The 14457-nt window shown below is 42.2% G+C and overlaps 1 protein-coding gene across 1 annotated transcript in view; it reads right to left on the bottom strand.

Annotated features, from left to right (window-relative positions):
- The window catches only part of LOC111977893 (wings apart-like protein homolog), a 33989-nt gene extending 24709 nt beyond the window's left edge, over positions 1–9280 (bottom strand). The window contains exon 1 of the mRNA XM_024007670.2: positions 8968–9280. The gene's annotated coding sequence lies outside the window, so the exon portion shown is untranslated. The remainder of the gene's footprint in view (positions 1–8967) is intronic.
- Positions 9281–14457: the final 5177 nt, after the last annotated feature.

Here is a 14457-nt window from a genome sequence, read left to right as displayed (position 1 = left end):
TTGTCGAACAACGGGCAGCTCGGCCGGGAGACTCGGTGTTCAGCACTTTTATCCCCACCTGAGTGAGAAGCCCAGGTGCCTTGGAAGATGAGACTGTTGAGTCCCACTAAACCTGGGTGGCTGTCAGGGTAGCTTTTACCTGGAGAGGATCCATGCTAGGGGGGAGGTGAGACAACTCCTGGGTCGCTTATTAGGCTCCATTCCACAGTATTGGGTCCTTGGGCACAGTCTTTGAAACGAGTAGGACTGGAGGTCAATAGGCTTCTGGTTACTCCTGTGAGTAATTTTGAACAAGGACTGCGGCGTACTCTTTGTCTGCACCCTCATTGAACAATGTTTGCTTGCCTGTGAGCACAAAAGAGACAAAAAGAGCAAGGGTGTTAACAAAGGGCATATAAGACAGCATTATTTTATAAATTACTGTTTCCAGATGTTGTTCAGACACCAGCTGTTTTGGTTTGGTGTATTTCTAATTCAGTAATGGCTAATTCTAATTGAAAGGGGGTACAGGGCCTATTGAGACGATGGCGTCGCAGTAAAGCCTGATTTAATCTTTAGTGGAGCGCGTCGGGACAGATAGAGACGAGATAAGGTGACACAGAAGCTGGGCAGCAGAGACTAAAAGCCCGACAAGGGAGCCCATCACTTTATCTTGTCCAGAAACATCCACACAGCCACAGCTATCATCACCATTATCACAGACACAGTGTCTTCCTTCCATAATAAAAGGAAATGCAAATAATAAAGTGAAAATTACAAGAGAGAGGGGCAGGTTTGTTCTATACCTACTGTATACACACACACTATTGTTACGAGCACCTGTGGAAACAGAAGACAGGTTCCATCCAACTTTTTAATTAAAGTATAGTACATGTCGGATAATTATGTTTGTTTCACACAGGCTGATGGAAACAGCAAGATTTGTCAGTAAAACTGATATTGCTAGACATCCATGTTCAGGTTTACCCCTACAAGTTCAATAACTAGACTCGGCCTCAGGAACATTCACTGTCTTCTTGGTGAGAGCATGCTCAGTATAGATTTGGGCCTTGTTTTAGACGGTTATTGTTTCCTGGAAGGGTGAATTAATCTCCCAGTTGTCTGGTGGAAAACAGACTAAACCAAGAGGTGTCCTCTAGGATTTTGCCCTGTGCTTAGCTCCTTATGTTTTTTGTTTATCCTGAGAAAATCCCCGGTCCTTAATGATTACAAGCATCCCCGGCTTGGAAAACCTCCCTGGTCTTTGTGGTGAATTCTGTTTGAAATTCCTATTCGACGTAATTGTGTGTGGGGTACAGAGAGATGAGGTAGCCATTCAAAAATCCATGTAAACACCATTATTGCACACAGAGTGAGTCCATGCAGAGGTATGAGGGACTTTATTAAAGCAATGTTTACTCTACTTATTTAGGCGTTGCCATAACAAGAGGCAACTTAGACTCAAAACATTTCAGCATACATTTCTTTATGAATTTGTAAACATTTTTAAAAACATAATTGGTCCACCTTGACATTTATGGGGGTATTGTGTGTAGTCCTAGTGACCAAAATGTAATTATTTAATCAATTATAAATTCAGGCTGAACTAAACAAAATATGGAAAAAGTCTGAGGCAGGCATGTATGTTGTGTGGTCCTCCCATACGCTCGGGAAAAGCATGCGAGTTGTCTATCAGGTGTGAAATAAGTTATGAATGAACCTTCACGGGTGGGTGGAACGTGCACGGTGATGACCTTGATTATCCTTCCAATAAATATCAAGGGACTAATTCTGGTGACATGACGATCGATGCACGTTTGACAAATAATAATCATCATGTCGGCTATTACCCGCACAGTATCGGTGAGCTGTGGTGGCTAGAGCACACGTGCCAGGACCGGAGTGGGCACATTCACTATATACCCAGGGCTCTAAATGAATCTTATTTGGTAGCACAGGTGCTCCAAATTTAAAAAATGTTAGGAGCAGGAGAACATGAAATTCAGGCGCACCAGAAAATATGATTTTCTTTTATTGATTAAGATACAGCCTGCACCGAGTATACAAAACTGAAGGACACCTGCTGCTTTCCATGACAGACTGACAGGTGAAATCTATGATCCCTAAATCCACTTAAAATCTGGTGCAAGATGAAGGGGAGGAGACGGTTCAAAGATTTTTGAAGCCTTGAGACAAGTGTGGTGGTGCGCGCATTCAGGGGGGTGAATGGGTAAACTAAATTATTTAAGTTGCCCTTGAACAGGGAATGGTAGTAGTGCGAGGCGCACTGGTTTGTGTCAAGAACTCCACGATGCAGGGGTTTTTTCATGCTCAACAGTTTTCCTCTGTGTATCATGAATGGTCCAACCATCCAAAGGACTCCAGACAATTTGACACTGTGTGAACATTGGATTCAACATTGGCGCAGCATTCCTGTTGGAACGCTTTTGACACTTGTGAGGTCATGCCCGACAAATTGAGGCTGTTCTGAGGTGGGGACAACTCAATATTAGGTAGGTGTTTCTTAATGTTTGGTAACGCTCAGTATTTATTGGGAACTATAGGAATTCTAGCTTACTTCTGAAGCACATTGTGCCCTAGAAACTAATATGTAAAACTGTAAGACATTTGTTTATTATAAAATCTAAAATGTTGATACGATACCTGTCATTGAAATTACAAAGTCATTGTGGGAAAATTTGGTGTCCATTGTGTAATAAAAATAATAAAATAATACATTTAAAAAAAGCAACAATTTTCCTATTGCGATGCATACATTTAAATTGTTACAGTCTCTTTAAAACGTCAGGTTTGTGGTGACGACATGCAAGAGATCTGTCTTCGCATTCATTGCTATGATCATTGATCTCCTGAAGAAGCTATCCTTTCTATTTTCTTTTTGTGCCCTCAAAAGTGTTTGGATATCTGGTAGGTTACCAGGGGTTGCCAGCTAGCTAGCCAATGAGGTAACGTGATCAAAGTGTAAACAAACGGTTAACGACACACAAGTCGTTGTTAGAAAAGCCAGGCATGGTTAAGATTTTTTTAAAGCAAGCCAATTTTCACTCTAGTAAATGGTGAAACTATGACGTCATTAAGATAAGCACTTACTTTTTTTTTTCTAGAACATACAGTACAAGCGAAAGCCATATCAGTACTGGGAGATATTTTCCTAGTCGCACAGTGCTCCAAATAAAAATCCTGAGTCGCACAGCAAAATATTTTGTTGCATAATCAACCAAATTGGTCGCACTTTAAAGGGAGAGGGGGCGCTGGTGAGTAGTCAGGGAGAGGCCGAGGAGAGAGATGGGGTTGTGGGTTGATGGGTGGGGTGGAACGGAAGCACGCGCCGGGTGGGCGAGGGGTGTGAGGTGGGGAGGGAGGGTTGTGGGGGAGAGAGGGAAGGGGGAGGGGCGGCGAGGGGGGGAAACCCAATTTTATAACTCTACGATTTGTCGGGTGGGGGTGGCGTAGGGTATGGATTGTGGGTGTACGAGTGGTGGAAGTTGTGGAGGGGGACCGCAAAACATTTCGGGGGGGAGGGGGGGGGCAAGGGGTGTGGTGTTGAGAGAAGCAGTTGTGCGGGCAGCTGAGTCGGGTGATCAGCAGCTCTTCGCTGTGCTTCAAGTATTGAGCTGTTTATGACTTCAAGCCTATCAACTCCCGAGATTAGGCTGGTGTAACCGATGTGAAATGGCTAGCTAGTTAGCGCGGTGACGTCACTCGCTCTGAGACCTTGAAGTAGTTGTTCCCCTTGCTCTGCTAGGGCCGCGGCTTTTGTGGAGCGATGGGTAACGATGCTTCGAGGGTGGCTGTTGTCGATGTGTTCCTGGTTCGAGCCCAGGTAGGGGCGAGGAGAGGGACGGAAGCTATACTGTTACACTGGCAATACTAAAGTGCCTATAATAGTCTTATAATAACTACAACCTAAAACTTCTTACCTGAGAATATTGAAGACTCATGTTAAAAGGAACCACCAGCTTTCATATGTTCTCATGTTCTGAGCAAGGAACTTAAACGTTAGCTTTCTTACATGGCACATATTGCACTTTTACTTTCTTCTCCAACACTTTGTTTTTGCATTATTTAAACCAAATTGAACATGTTTCATTACTTATTTGAGGCTAAATTGATTTTATTGATGTATTATATTAAGTTAAAATAAAAGTGTTCATTCAGTATTGTTGTAATTGTCATTATTACAAATAAATAAAATCGGCTAATTAATTGGTATTGGCTTTTTTTGATCCTCCAATAATCGGTATCGGCGGTGAAAAATCATAGTCGGTCAACCTCTACCCTAACCTCTACCTTAACCATTTTAAAATGTCAACTTAAAATGATATCGGGACATCCCAAGGATCATGGATAGCAGGGACCTATTTCCAACCCTTTTTCCATAAAACATAACGTCCTAGAACGGATGCACACCAAGAAAGAAAGGTGACAAAGCACTGGAAAATGACTTAGGCGCACTAGAACGCATTAGATAACCACTTCTGAACGAATTTTGAACTGCATTCTAATGTCAACTTTGCTTATGAAAAACTGTGTCAAGCGAAGGGTTTTATGGAAGTTATGGAACTCCCTCACGTGCTTCTCTTATTGGGGGTTAAAATCCACAATGAAACTGACATTAACATTTGGACAATGACACATTTGCATCTGTTGGCGATCAAGTAGCCTATTAATTTCTATGCCATCGTAGGCTACTGTAGTCTACCATTTGATACAATAAATATGTTGAAATGACGATATCACCGGAGTCATTGTAAATCAATGTGTGCCACTTGTGTAGCCTACCTGGGGCTGCCAAACTGATTTAATAAATAGCCTATAACTTCAGTTTATTGTAGCCTTGTGTTATCATGCAATTATGAATTGCCATGTTTAGTTAATTAAATTGGAAGTTATCAATTGTGACCATGGTCACAGCTAGAGGTCGACCGATTAATCGGAATGGCCTATTAAATCGGGGCCGATTTCAAGTTTTCATAACAATCGGAAATCGGTATTTTTGGGCGCCGATTTGTCATTATTATAATTTTTTTTACACCTTTATTTAATCTTTATTTAACTAGGCAAGTCAGTTAAGAACACATTCTTATTTTCAATGACGGCCTAGAAACGTTTTGCTTCTGCAGAACGACAGATTTTTAACCTTGTCAGCTCGGGGGATCCMATCTTGCAACCTAACAGTTAACTAGTCCAATGCTCTAACACCTGATTACATTGCACTCCACGAGGAGCCTGCCTGTTAGCGAATGCAGTAAGCTAAGGTAAGTTGCTAGCTAGCATTAAACTTATCTTATAAAAAACAATCAATCAATGACTGTCATTGCTCCAATGTGTACTTAACCATAAACATCAATGCCTTTCTTAAAATCAATACACAAGTATATATTTTTAAACCTGCATATTTAGCTAAAAAACATCCAGGTTAGCAGGCAATATTAACCAGGTGAAATTGTGTCATTTCTCTTGCGTTCATTGCACGCAGAGTCAGGGTATATGCAACAGTTTGGGCCGCCTGGCTCTTTGCGAACTAATTTGCCAGAATTTTGCGTAATTATGACAACATTGAAGGTTGTGCAATGTAACAGGAATATTTAGACTCATGGATGCCACCCGTTAGATAAAATACGGAACGGAATAAACGTTTTGTTTTCGAGGTGATAGTTTCCGGATTAGTCAAAGGTATATGGTTTAGAGAGAAATAGTCGACGCGTTATAATTCCTGTAATAACTTGCGGTTGAATTTGAAAGGAGTTCCTTCGTTATTTTACCGTTCATGTCTTCATAAGAGAATGTCTTGATCTACTTCAAATAAGGTCTGTGTTTCGTGCAGGCTTAAACCGCCTCGACGTTTTGATACCCGTGTAAATCTCACTAGGATAAGGTAACGTTTGTCAACATATTTTTCATAAATCCACTCTACAAAAAAAATGATCTTCGCTTATATTTAGCCAATATTGATCAGAGTTACCTTGTCCTATGGATATCTACACAGTTATAAAATTGGCACGGTGATGTAAGCCTACACGAAACACAGACCTTATTTTAAGTGAATCTAAAAATATCCTATGGAATAAATGAAGGAACCGCCTTTCAGATTTTGCTAGAAGGTGTCATGGGAATTATGACTCGCACTTTGGTTGTCAATTCTTACCATGCCCAATATTAAAATAGGATTTCCTGCATATAGAAATTAAAGTTGTTTCCAACATTCATCACAGGTAACTTAAACTCTATTTTTATTCAAACAGTTGAGAGTATGTCTCCTAAGCAGACTCTTCAGTATCATTGTCACTTCAGAGCTGTGTGCGTATTTATGTATTATATTAAGTTTTTTAAAAAGTGTTCATTGTTCATTCAGTATTGTTGCAATTGTCATTATTACAAAAATGTGTGTGTGTGTATGATAAATATTTTTTTAATAAATCGTCCGATTAATCGGTATCTGCTTTTTTTGTCCTCCATAATCGGTCGACCTCTAGTCACAGCTCTATCGCACTTGCCGATCAGCTATTGTTGGAATGCATTAGATTGATGTAACAGTCGGATTAGGCTACAGGTTAAAAAAAATAAACACGGACTGTTGTTGACGAGCATATTCAGTTAATTTCCATATTATTAATAATTGATTCAGTCATTGCGACCCCATTCTCAGTAGCTTATTCCAGCAGGCTATTAGGCAACACAAGCACTTCTCGAAATCGGCATTCAGGTTAAATAAAAGTCGGTGAATTTTAACTAAGCAAACTGTTAAATCGTTCAGCTTACCTACATCTTGCCTAGGCTACTGTATCTAAAATAAGATGTAGACCAATCAGGRGCTAGTCTAACTGAATCTAGCTAAGCAAACCATCAAAGTTGAATTACAATCATAAACCCACTTTTGTCAGTAGCCTATGCCAATTGAAATGACAAGTCAATCCCGCAAACAGGACATTTACAACAATTTGTACTTTGTAGTCTCAACATCTGGCACATAATAACGGCAGAATAACAGCAGGCGGGAGAGACACTGTGTGCTAGCTAGTTAACTAGCATGCTAKCTAGCATACGGTGTCCCTAACTAGCTAACATATGTGTTGTGCTAGCGGGAGGCGGGGGCAACCGGTAGACAGTGTCCTTCGCCCCTGCCTGTCAGGCACAATGTTCTCCAGTACACAGTAGGCCGGGGTGACACCGTGTGGTAGCTAACTAGCACACGGTGTCGCYCTAGCRTCCCCCCCGCTGTGCTWGCRGGAGTKACCTGTAGACAGTGTCCTTYGCCCACGCCTGTCAGGCAGCGTTTTTACATAGTTCTGTTAACGACGGTGAGGGCAGGTTTTCGGCAGGCGGRAGCGAAGGACACTGTCTGCCGATGTCGCTCCCGCTAGCTAWCAAGGAGGACTMCAGGAGGCAGGGGCAGAAGGGAAAAAAAGTCTGATTATACTTTTATTTCCCTTTTGAACCACATTCAAAAGTGTCACAAGCATGAGGATGTCATGCTCGAGGCGAGGGGTGGTTCATGYAGGAACCAATGGGGTGCACCCCAAATTGCACACTATTGGGTCCTTGGGATATACATTTGTGCTAGACCTGGCAACCCTGCTCTACAGTGTCTTTAATCTACACACTCACTTAAGCGTCATGTCCACCAGACTCGTCAAATTCTTTGCATTCTGGCGGAAGTCATTCGGTGTCAATGAAGCAGTCCGCAAAGCTAYGTTTGGGATGCCACATTAGGCTACGGTGCGTTCTGTGTAGTGCATGTGTTCAATATTTTCAACTMGTGCGCTGCATTTCCATGCGGTGGTACAAACAGAMGTTCATAAAAGTTCCATGGCCGGGATGGAACCATACAGAGGCCAAATGATGATGACTATTGTGTAGTTAGAGAKGAGAAGATACATACACTGGCTGAATGACTGGAAATTTGTCTCTGGTAAGAATGACACAATTCAACATTACTACACTTGGGTAGTGTGCCCTGTTGGCTAGTTTTCACAAAACCAGCCAGCAGAATGGCGTGCAAAATGAATATGCACAGAGCTGTTCTGTGTGTAATTTYGCATGCCATCATGCAGGGCAAGCTAGTGATTTGAAAAAAAATCTGTACTCTCTTTGGGAACAACCAGTTTAATTTATTGATGTTGCTAGAGATGAGTGACAGAAGAATAGAAACAAACTAGATWTATTGTTSTAAATGTGCCCTTATGCACGCCGTCTGTKTGTAGCTCTGCSAGCCTATGAAACCAGTAGRTCGATAGGAAAATAACTTCAYCCATTGTAATTATTAGCTATGGTCGAAAATGATCTTTTACATGCTGCAAACCGTTCTGCATCAAGTACGGAATACACGGTCTAGACATCCAGCAAAAACAACATAAGKCAGAATGCATGTGCATCTTGTGGACATTATGGCATTAGTCTGTTCGACCCTAATGCAGCTGTAAGCAAACGGGTCGGATCTGCTGACTAGATACTTAACGGTAACGGCGTCAGTTAGCTAACGTTAGCCTTTTAACACGATATATTTAGCATTTATCACTAACAGTTATAGCTATTTAGCTAGTTCTAAATGTAACTGAGCAATAACGTCGTTATTTTCCTCATTGGTGTAGCATAGCCAGCTAACTGGCTAGTTAGCTAACTACACAACTTTGACTGAGTTAGTAATTGCAAACCATGGCACGACTGACTGGTTGATTGGGCCAATACAAGGATAAGCCAGGCAGTTGTGAAGAAGAGCGACATAACAGCCATTAGCAAGATGGTTTAGAAACGCTGTCATTAGTTAGTTAACGTTAGTTAGCCATGTTTACATTTTAGCCTAGTTAGCTACATTTTCTAACGTTAGCTAGCCAGTAAATGCAGCCTTGAAGACGATTGGTTATTTTCCGTWACAAAACGTGTGGAAATGTATTTCTCAAAATTAGCAATGATACACATTAAAACAAGACATGGTGCGAACAGCGCTAACACCGGAAAAACACTCACCTCTCTCAACTCAGACAGTGGGACCGCTTCTTCTGCACCCGGCTAGGCCTCTTCTTAGACTTCGGCGTAATCACACAAAACAAGCGTTAACTCCGTGCAAAGATAGCCACARTTTACAAACACGATACAGAATGTACCAATGGAAAAACTGCGCTTATAGCGGTACATAGATGACCGGCATTGTTTTAAATTATTTCCAGATTCTGGACTTTATTTATTTTGTAGTGCAATGACTCCCATTCTTCTGCTTCTTCTTCGTGTGGTTTTCCAGCAGACTAGACGCTTTCTTCTTCGATGATGTTTCACTGCGGTTGGCATCCAATAAATGTTGCATTACAGCCACCTATTAGACTGGAGTACAACTCCCTTATACTTTGCTTGAATAAAGAAATATCCTACCATCAAACACTACACTCACAAAAAGGAATAATAATAACAAAATAACACCACCCTACTCCACTATTTAAATCTATTTAGTACTACTTCAGGCCAACAGCCTGAAAGGATGGGAAACCACCACTTAACACACCCTGTAAGTCTTCTGACATCAAGGCTCACACACCTAAATACCACTCTGCAGCTGCCACCACAAACTCAATTTTCTGCAACTTATATTCCATCCTTGCAGTACAGATGATAACCATTGCTATAAATGCTAAAAATCAAATTTTACTGAAACATACAATACCAGTCAAAAGGGTTTTCCTTTATTTTTACTATTTTCTACATTGTAGAATAATAGTGAAGACATCAAACTATGAAATAACACATATCAGGTAGTAACCAAAAAAGTGTTAAACATATATTTGAGATTCTTCAAAGTAGCCACCCTTTGCCTTGATGACAGCTTTGCACACTCTTGGCATTCTCTCACCAGCTTCRCGTGGAATGCTTTTCCAACAGTCTTGAAGGAGTTCCCACATATGCTGAGCACTTGTTGGCTGCTTTTCCTTCACTCTGCGGTCAAACTCATCCCAACCCATCTCAATTGGGTTGAGGTCGGGTGATTGTGGAGGCCAGGTCATCTGATGCAGCACTCCATCCCTCTCCTTCTTGGTCAAATAGCCCTTACACAGCCTGAAGGTGTGTTGGGTCATTGTCCTGTTGAAAAACAAATGATAGTCCCACTAAGCGCAAACCAGATAAGATGGCGTATCGATGCAGAATGCTGTGGTAGCCATGCCATGCTGGTTAAGTGTGCCTTGAATTCTAAATAAATCACCAAGTGTCACCAGCAAAGCACCACCACACCTCCTGCTCCATGCTTCACGGTGGTAACCACACATGCAGAGATCATCCGTTCACCTACTCTGCATCTCACAAAGACACGGCGGTTGAAACCAAAATTCTCAAATTTGCACTCATCACACCAAAGGACAGATTTCCGTCAGTCTAATGTCCATTACTCATGTTTTCTGTCCCAAACAAGTCTCTTCTTATTATTGGTGTCTTTTAGTAGTGGTTTCTTTGCAGCAATTCGATAATGAAGGCCTGATTCACGCAGTCTCCTCTGAACAGTTGATGTTGAGATGTGTCTGTTACTTGAACTCTGTGAAGCATTTATTTGGGCTGCAATTTCTGAGGCTGGTATCTGTAACTCTAATGAACTTTTTCTCTGCAGCAGAGGTAACTCTGGGTCTTCCATTCCTGTGGCGGTCCTCATGAGAGCCAGTTTCATCATAGCGCTTGATAATTTCTTCAAATGCAGTCACAAAAACCTTCAAAGTTATTGACATTTTCCCAATTGACTGACCTTCATGTCTTAAAGTAATGATGGACTGTCATTTCTCTTTGCTTATTTGAGCTGTTCTTGCCATAATATGGACTTGGCCTTTTACCAAATAGGGCTATCTTCTGTTTGCCACCCCTACCWTGTCACAACACAACTGATATGCTCAAACGCATTAAGAAGGAAAGAAATTCCACAAATGTACTTTTAACAAGGCACACCTGTTAATTGAAATGCATTCCAGGGGACTACCTCATGAAGCTGGTTGAGAGAATGTCAAGAGTGTGCAAAGCTGTCATCAAGGCAAACGGTGGCTACTTTGAAGAATCTCAAATGATAAATATATTTTGATTTGATTAACACTTTTTTGGTTACTACGTGATTCAATTTATGTTATTTCAAAGTGTTGATGTCTTCACTGTTATTCTACAATGTAGAAAATAGTAAAAAATAAAGAAAAACCCTTGAATGAGTAGGTGTGTCCAAACTTTTGACTGGTACTGTGTATCACTTGTTGGTTGATCTCTCTGTACTGGTACAGATCTACTACTCACACCACTCCTCTGAAGATCCCTTCGCCTTGACCAATTTTCCTCTTCACTGCATCAGCGATGACAACTTCCATCCTACTCCAAACCCTGGAAACCTCAACCTTCCTCTCTCGCACGGGACATTTCTGATCCCCAGCCCCATGGGTACCCTTACAATTAACACATACCACTACTTTCCCCAATGCTACATATTCCTTTGTCTCATGCCCTTCTGCACACTTCTCACACCTAGGAACCTCCCTCCTACACACTGCTGCCACATGCCCATAAGCATGACACCTGTAACAACGTAATGTATCCGGCACAAAAGCTTGTACATGATAACTTATATATCCTAACATCACTTGGTCGGGCAAACACTCAACATCAAAACTCAAAAGAACAGACAACGACTCTTCTGTTTCACCAYTCATGCCACCTTGTCTGCGTCGCACTAAACGACGAGCATCACAAATACCGGGAATCTTCCCCTTCAGTTGGWCAACTTTTACATTTATCGCTACCCCAGTAATCACTCCTTTCAATGGTGCCCTTTTCTTGAGAGCAAAACAATTCACATCTCTTGCACCCACTCATTTAACATGGGGGGCCTGCTCCCTCTGATCAGCAGAAACACAAACAATTATCACAAGACTACTTCTGGTTACCCTCGCCGATTCCACAACACCCAACTCTGTTTTCACACACCCTGAAACCACAAATGGATCAGTCAAAAGGCAAGGGTCCACTTTTTCCAAAAACYTCACTCCTAGGGCTCCCGAGTGGCACAGCGATCTAAGGTACTTCATCTCAGTGCTAGAGGCGTCAGTACAGACCCTGGTTCAATTCCAGGCTGAATCACAACCGGCTGTGATTGGGAGTCCCATAGGGCGGTGCAAAATTGGCCCAGTGTTGTCCGGGTTAGGTATTGGATGGAGTAGACCGTCATTCTAAATAAGAATTTGTTCTTAGCTGACTTGCCTAGTTAAATAAAAGTCAAATAATTTTTGTTGTTGTCACAGACTCATCTTTATCCCGACCCTCGGGCTCCGGGAACTTCACCACACCTACCACCTCCGATACTTCGCCCTCATTCACTTCCATTTCTCCTCCTGTCTTCAGTTCACTCTGCTTACACTTTCTACTATTCTTCTTTAACAAACCATCTCCTTTTTTCCCACAATTTTTAACCGACTCAAGCTCGCCCTYTTCCTCCCTCCCTCTCTTAGACCTTCTCTGCCTCTCTTTTTCCCTCCATTCCTCCTCCGTATTCCAAGTATACGTCTCCTTATGATAATATTGCACTTCTCCTGAAATACATCTTGTTCTTGCCTTCTCAAGGGACGCCATTTAATCGGCTGTCACAATCTCCGTACAATCAGCACGAACCCCTCGGGATGTAGCGCTCGCCAGCGCATCCCACTTATAAAGCAGCTGCCTTGTGTTGATGTTCTTCTTTATCAATAGCTACCGCRACGCTTTAATATTTTAAACAACCGCGCTCTTCCAACCACCATCCACCGTCTCGCTTCCTTCACCCTCCCTTTCCTTGACCCAACACGTTCATCTTCTTCTTTGTTGGGGTTTTACAGCGGACTACATCCAAAAGTTGTATTGCTGCCTCCTACGGTGTGGGATAAAAATACTCATACTGACAACCAGAAAGTCACTCAATATGCTCTATCAGTCTGCTAATACAGGACTAGTAAAGGCCCAGTGCACTACTTTTGTGGGGGGGAGCCTGGGAGGGGGACACATCTTCTGTTGTTAATAACCCTTGCAACTCTTCCGCTGTGAATTCATGAAGCCCCAGATACTTTCCCGCCGCAGCCACAATGATGTCCAATTTCTTTGACTTCCATGCTACTTGAGCCTTGCAGTTTATCACAGTTGCAATGAACGCCACAAAATCCACTTTCTTTACATACAGCATGTCTGGTTTTCTTAGTTGACAAACATTCACTATGCATTCACAACCATCTCGTAAACACTAGTGTCACGTTCTCTCTCAATACTTTTGATTGCCTCCRCATAGGAGATCCAATTGACCTTTAGCCACCTCAACTTCCTTCACCCTTACAGGGCACTCCATGAACACTGGGYCATGATCCCCACCACAATTGCAACATGGCCGTTCTTCAYTTCGATCTCTCCGTATACTCCTTCCATCTGCACACATTTTAAACAATTTAGCATTTTAGTGGTTTTGACACAAAAGATCTTACTCCTTACCTCTTATATTCTAGCTTTACATGGGTAGGGGGGTATTCACTATCAAAAAACAATAGCACCGACAAACTTTCTTCCTTTCCTCCATTCACTATGCGGGTCAGGCGACAGGCCCTAACCATGGATTCTCGTCACAAGGATTTCCTCCTTTATTTCCACCGGCACCCCAGAGATGACTCCCTTAACAGGTGCCCTAATCCAGAGTTCGAAGCATGACACTTCAGATGGCCCAACTCTCGTGATGCCCACTGCCTTCTTCCTCTGGTCCTTAGACACACAATTAATCAGGACGATTTAAAACTGCATTGTTGGTTAAGGGCTTGTAAGTAAGCATTTCATTGTAAGGTTGTTGTATTCGGCGCATGTGACAAATACAATTAGATTTGATTTGACAAGCCCACTCCTGGTCACTCTGATTGATTCCACTTTCGCCAGCACAAGATTAATCTTCTTCAAGGCCCCAAACGGATCTCCCACATACACATCCTTATCAAAAAAAAATTATCCCGCCACCTGCATTTGTAACTGAGCGTAGTTAGTCAAAGTTTGGTCAACTAGATTMTTTGCTGCGTATTGCTGCCTTTCAYAGTTCGGAAAGTGCATTGCACATTTATTCACAAAAATGGGCAAAAAAAGKAAATTACACCACCATCTAAACCTATATATATTACATTATCCCCAACATACCCCACCACCCCTTCCCACTACTTTGGCCCTAACAGATCCTACACCAGCCCGTCAGCCTGGGAGGCTGGAACCCCTTCTCTCAAAACCCCYTGTAGTTCTTCTGCACTCACAATCTCTGAGACCCCAAAACGTATCTGCTGCTGCTACYACCATGTACACAGTACAACTAATGACCATATCAATAAACGGCAAACGCCAACCTTACAAAAGCACAAACTGTTCGGGTCACTCTGTACTGACCTACTACTCACAGTGATTCTCTCAGGCTCCCTCACACACCATCCTCTACTTTCYTCACAACACGGCCACACCACC

The sequence above is a fragment of the Salvelinus sp. IW2-2015 genome, linkage group LG18 (assembly GCF_002910315.2).
Source record: "Salvelinus sp. IW2-2015 linkage group LG18, ASM291031v2, whole genome shotgun sequence".
Classification (NCBI taxonomy): Eukaryota; Metazoa; Chordata; class Actinopteri; order Salmoniformes; family Salmonidae; genus Salvelinus; species Salvelinus sp. IW2-2015.
Note: the sequence above shows the minus strand (reverse complement) of the source record. Positions and strands in the feature narration are given on the sequence as shown.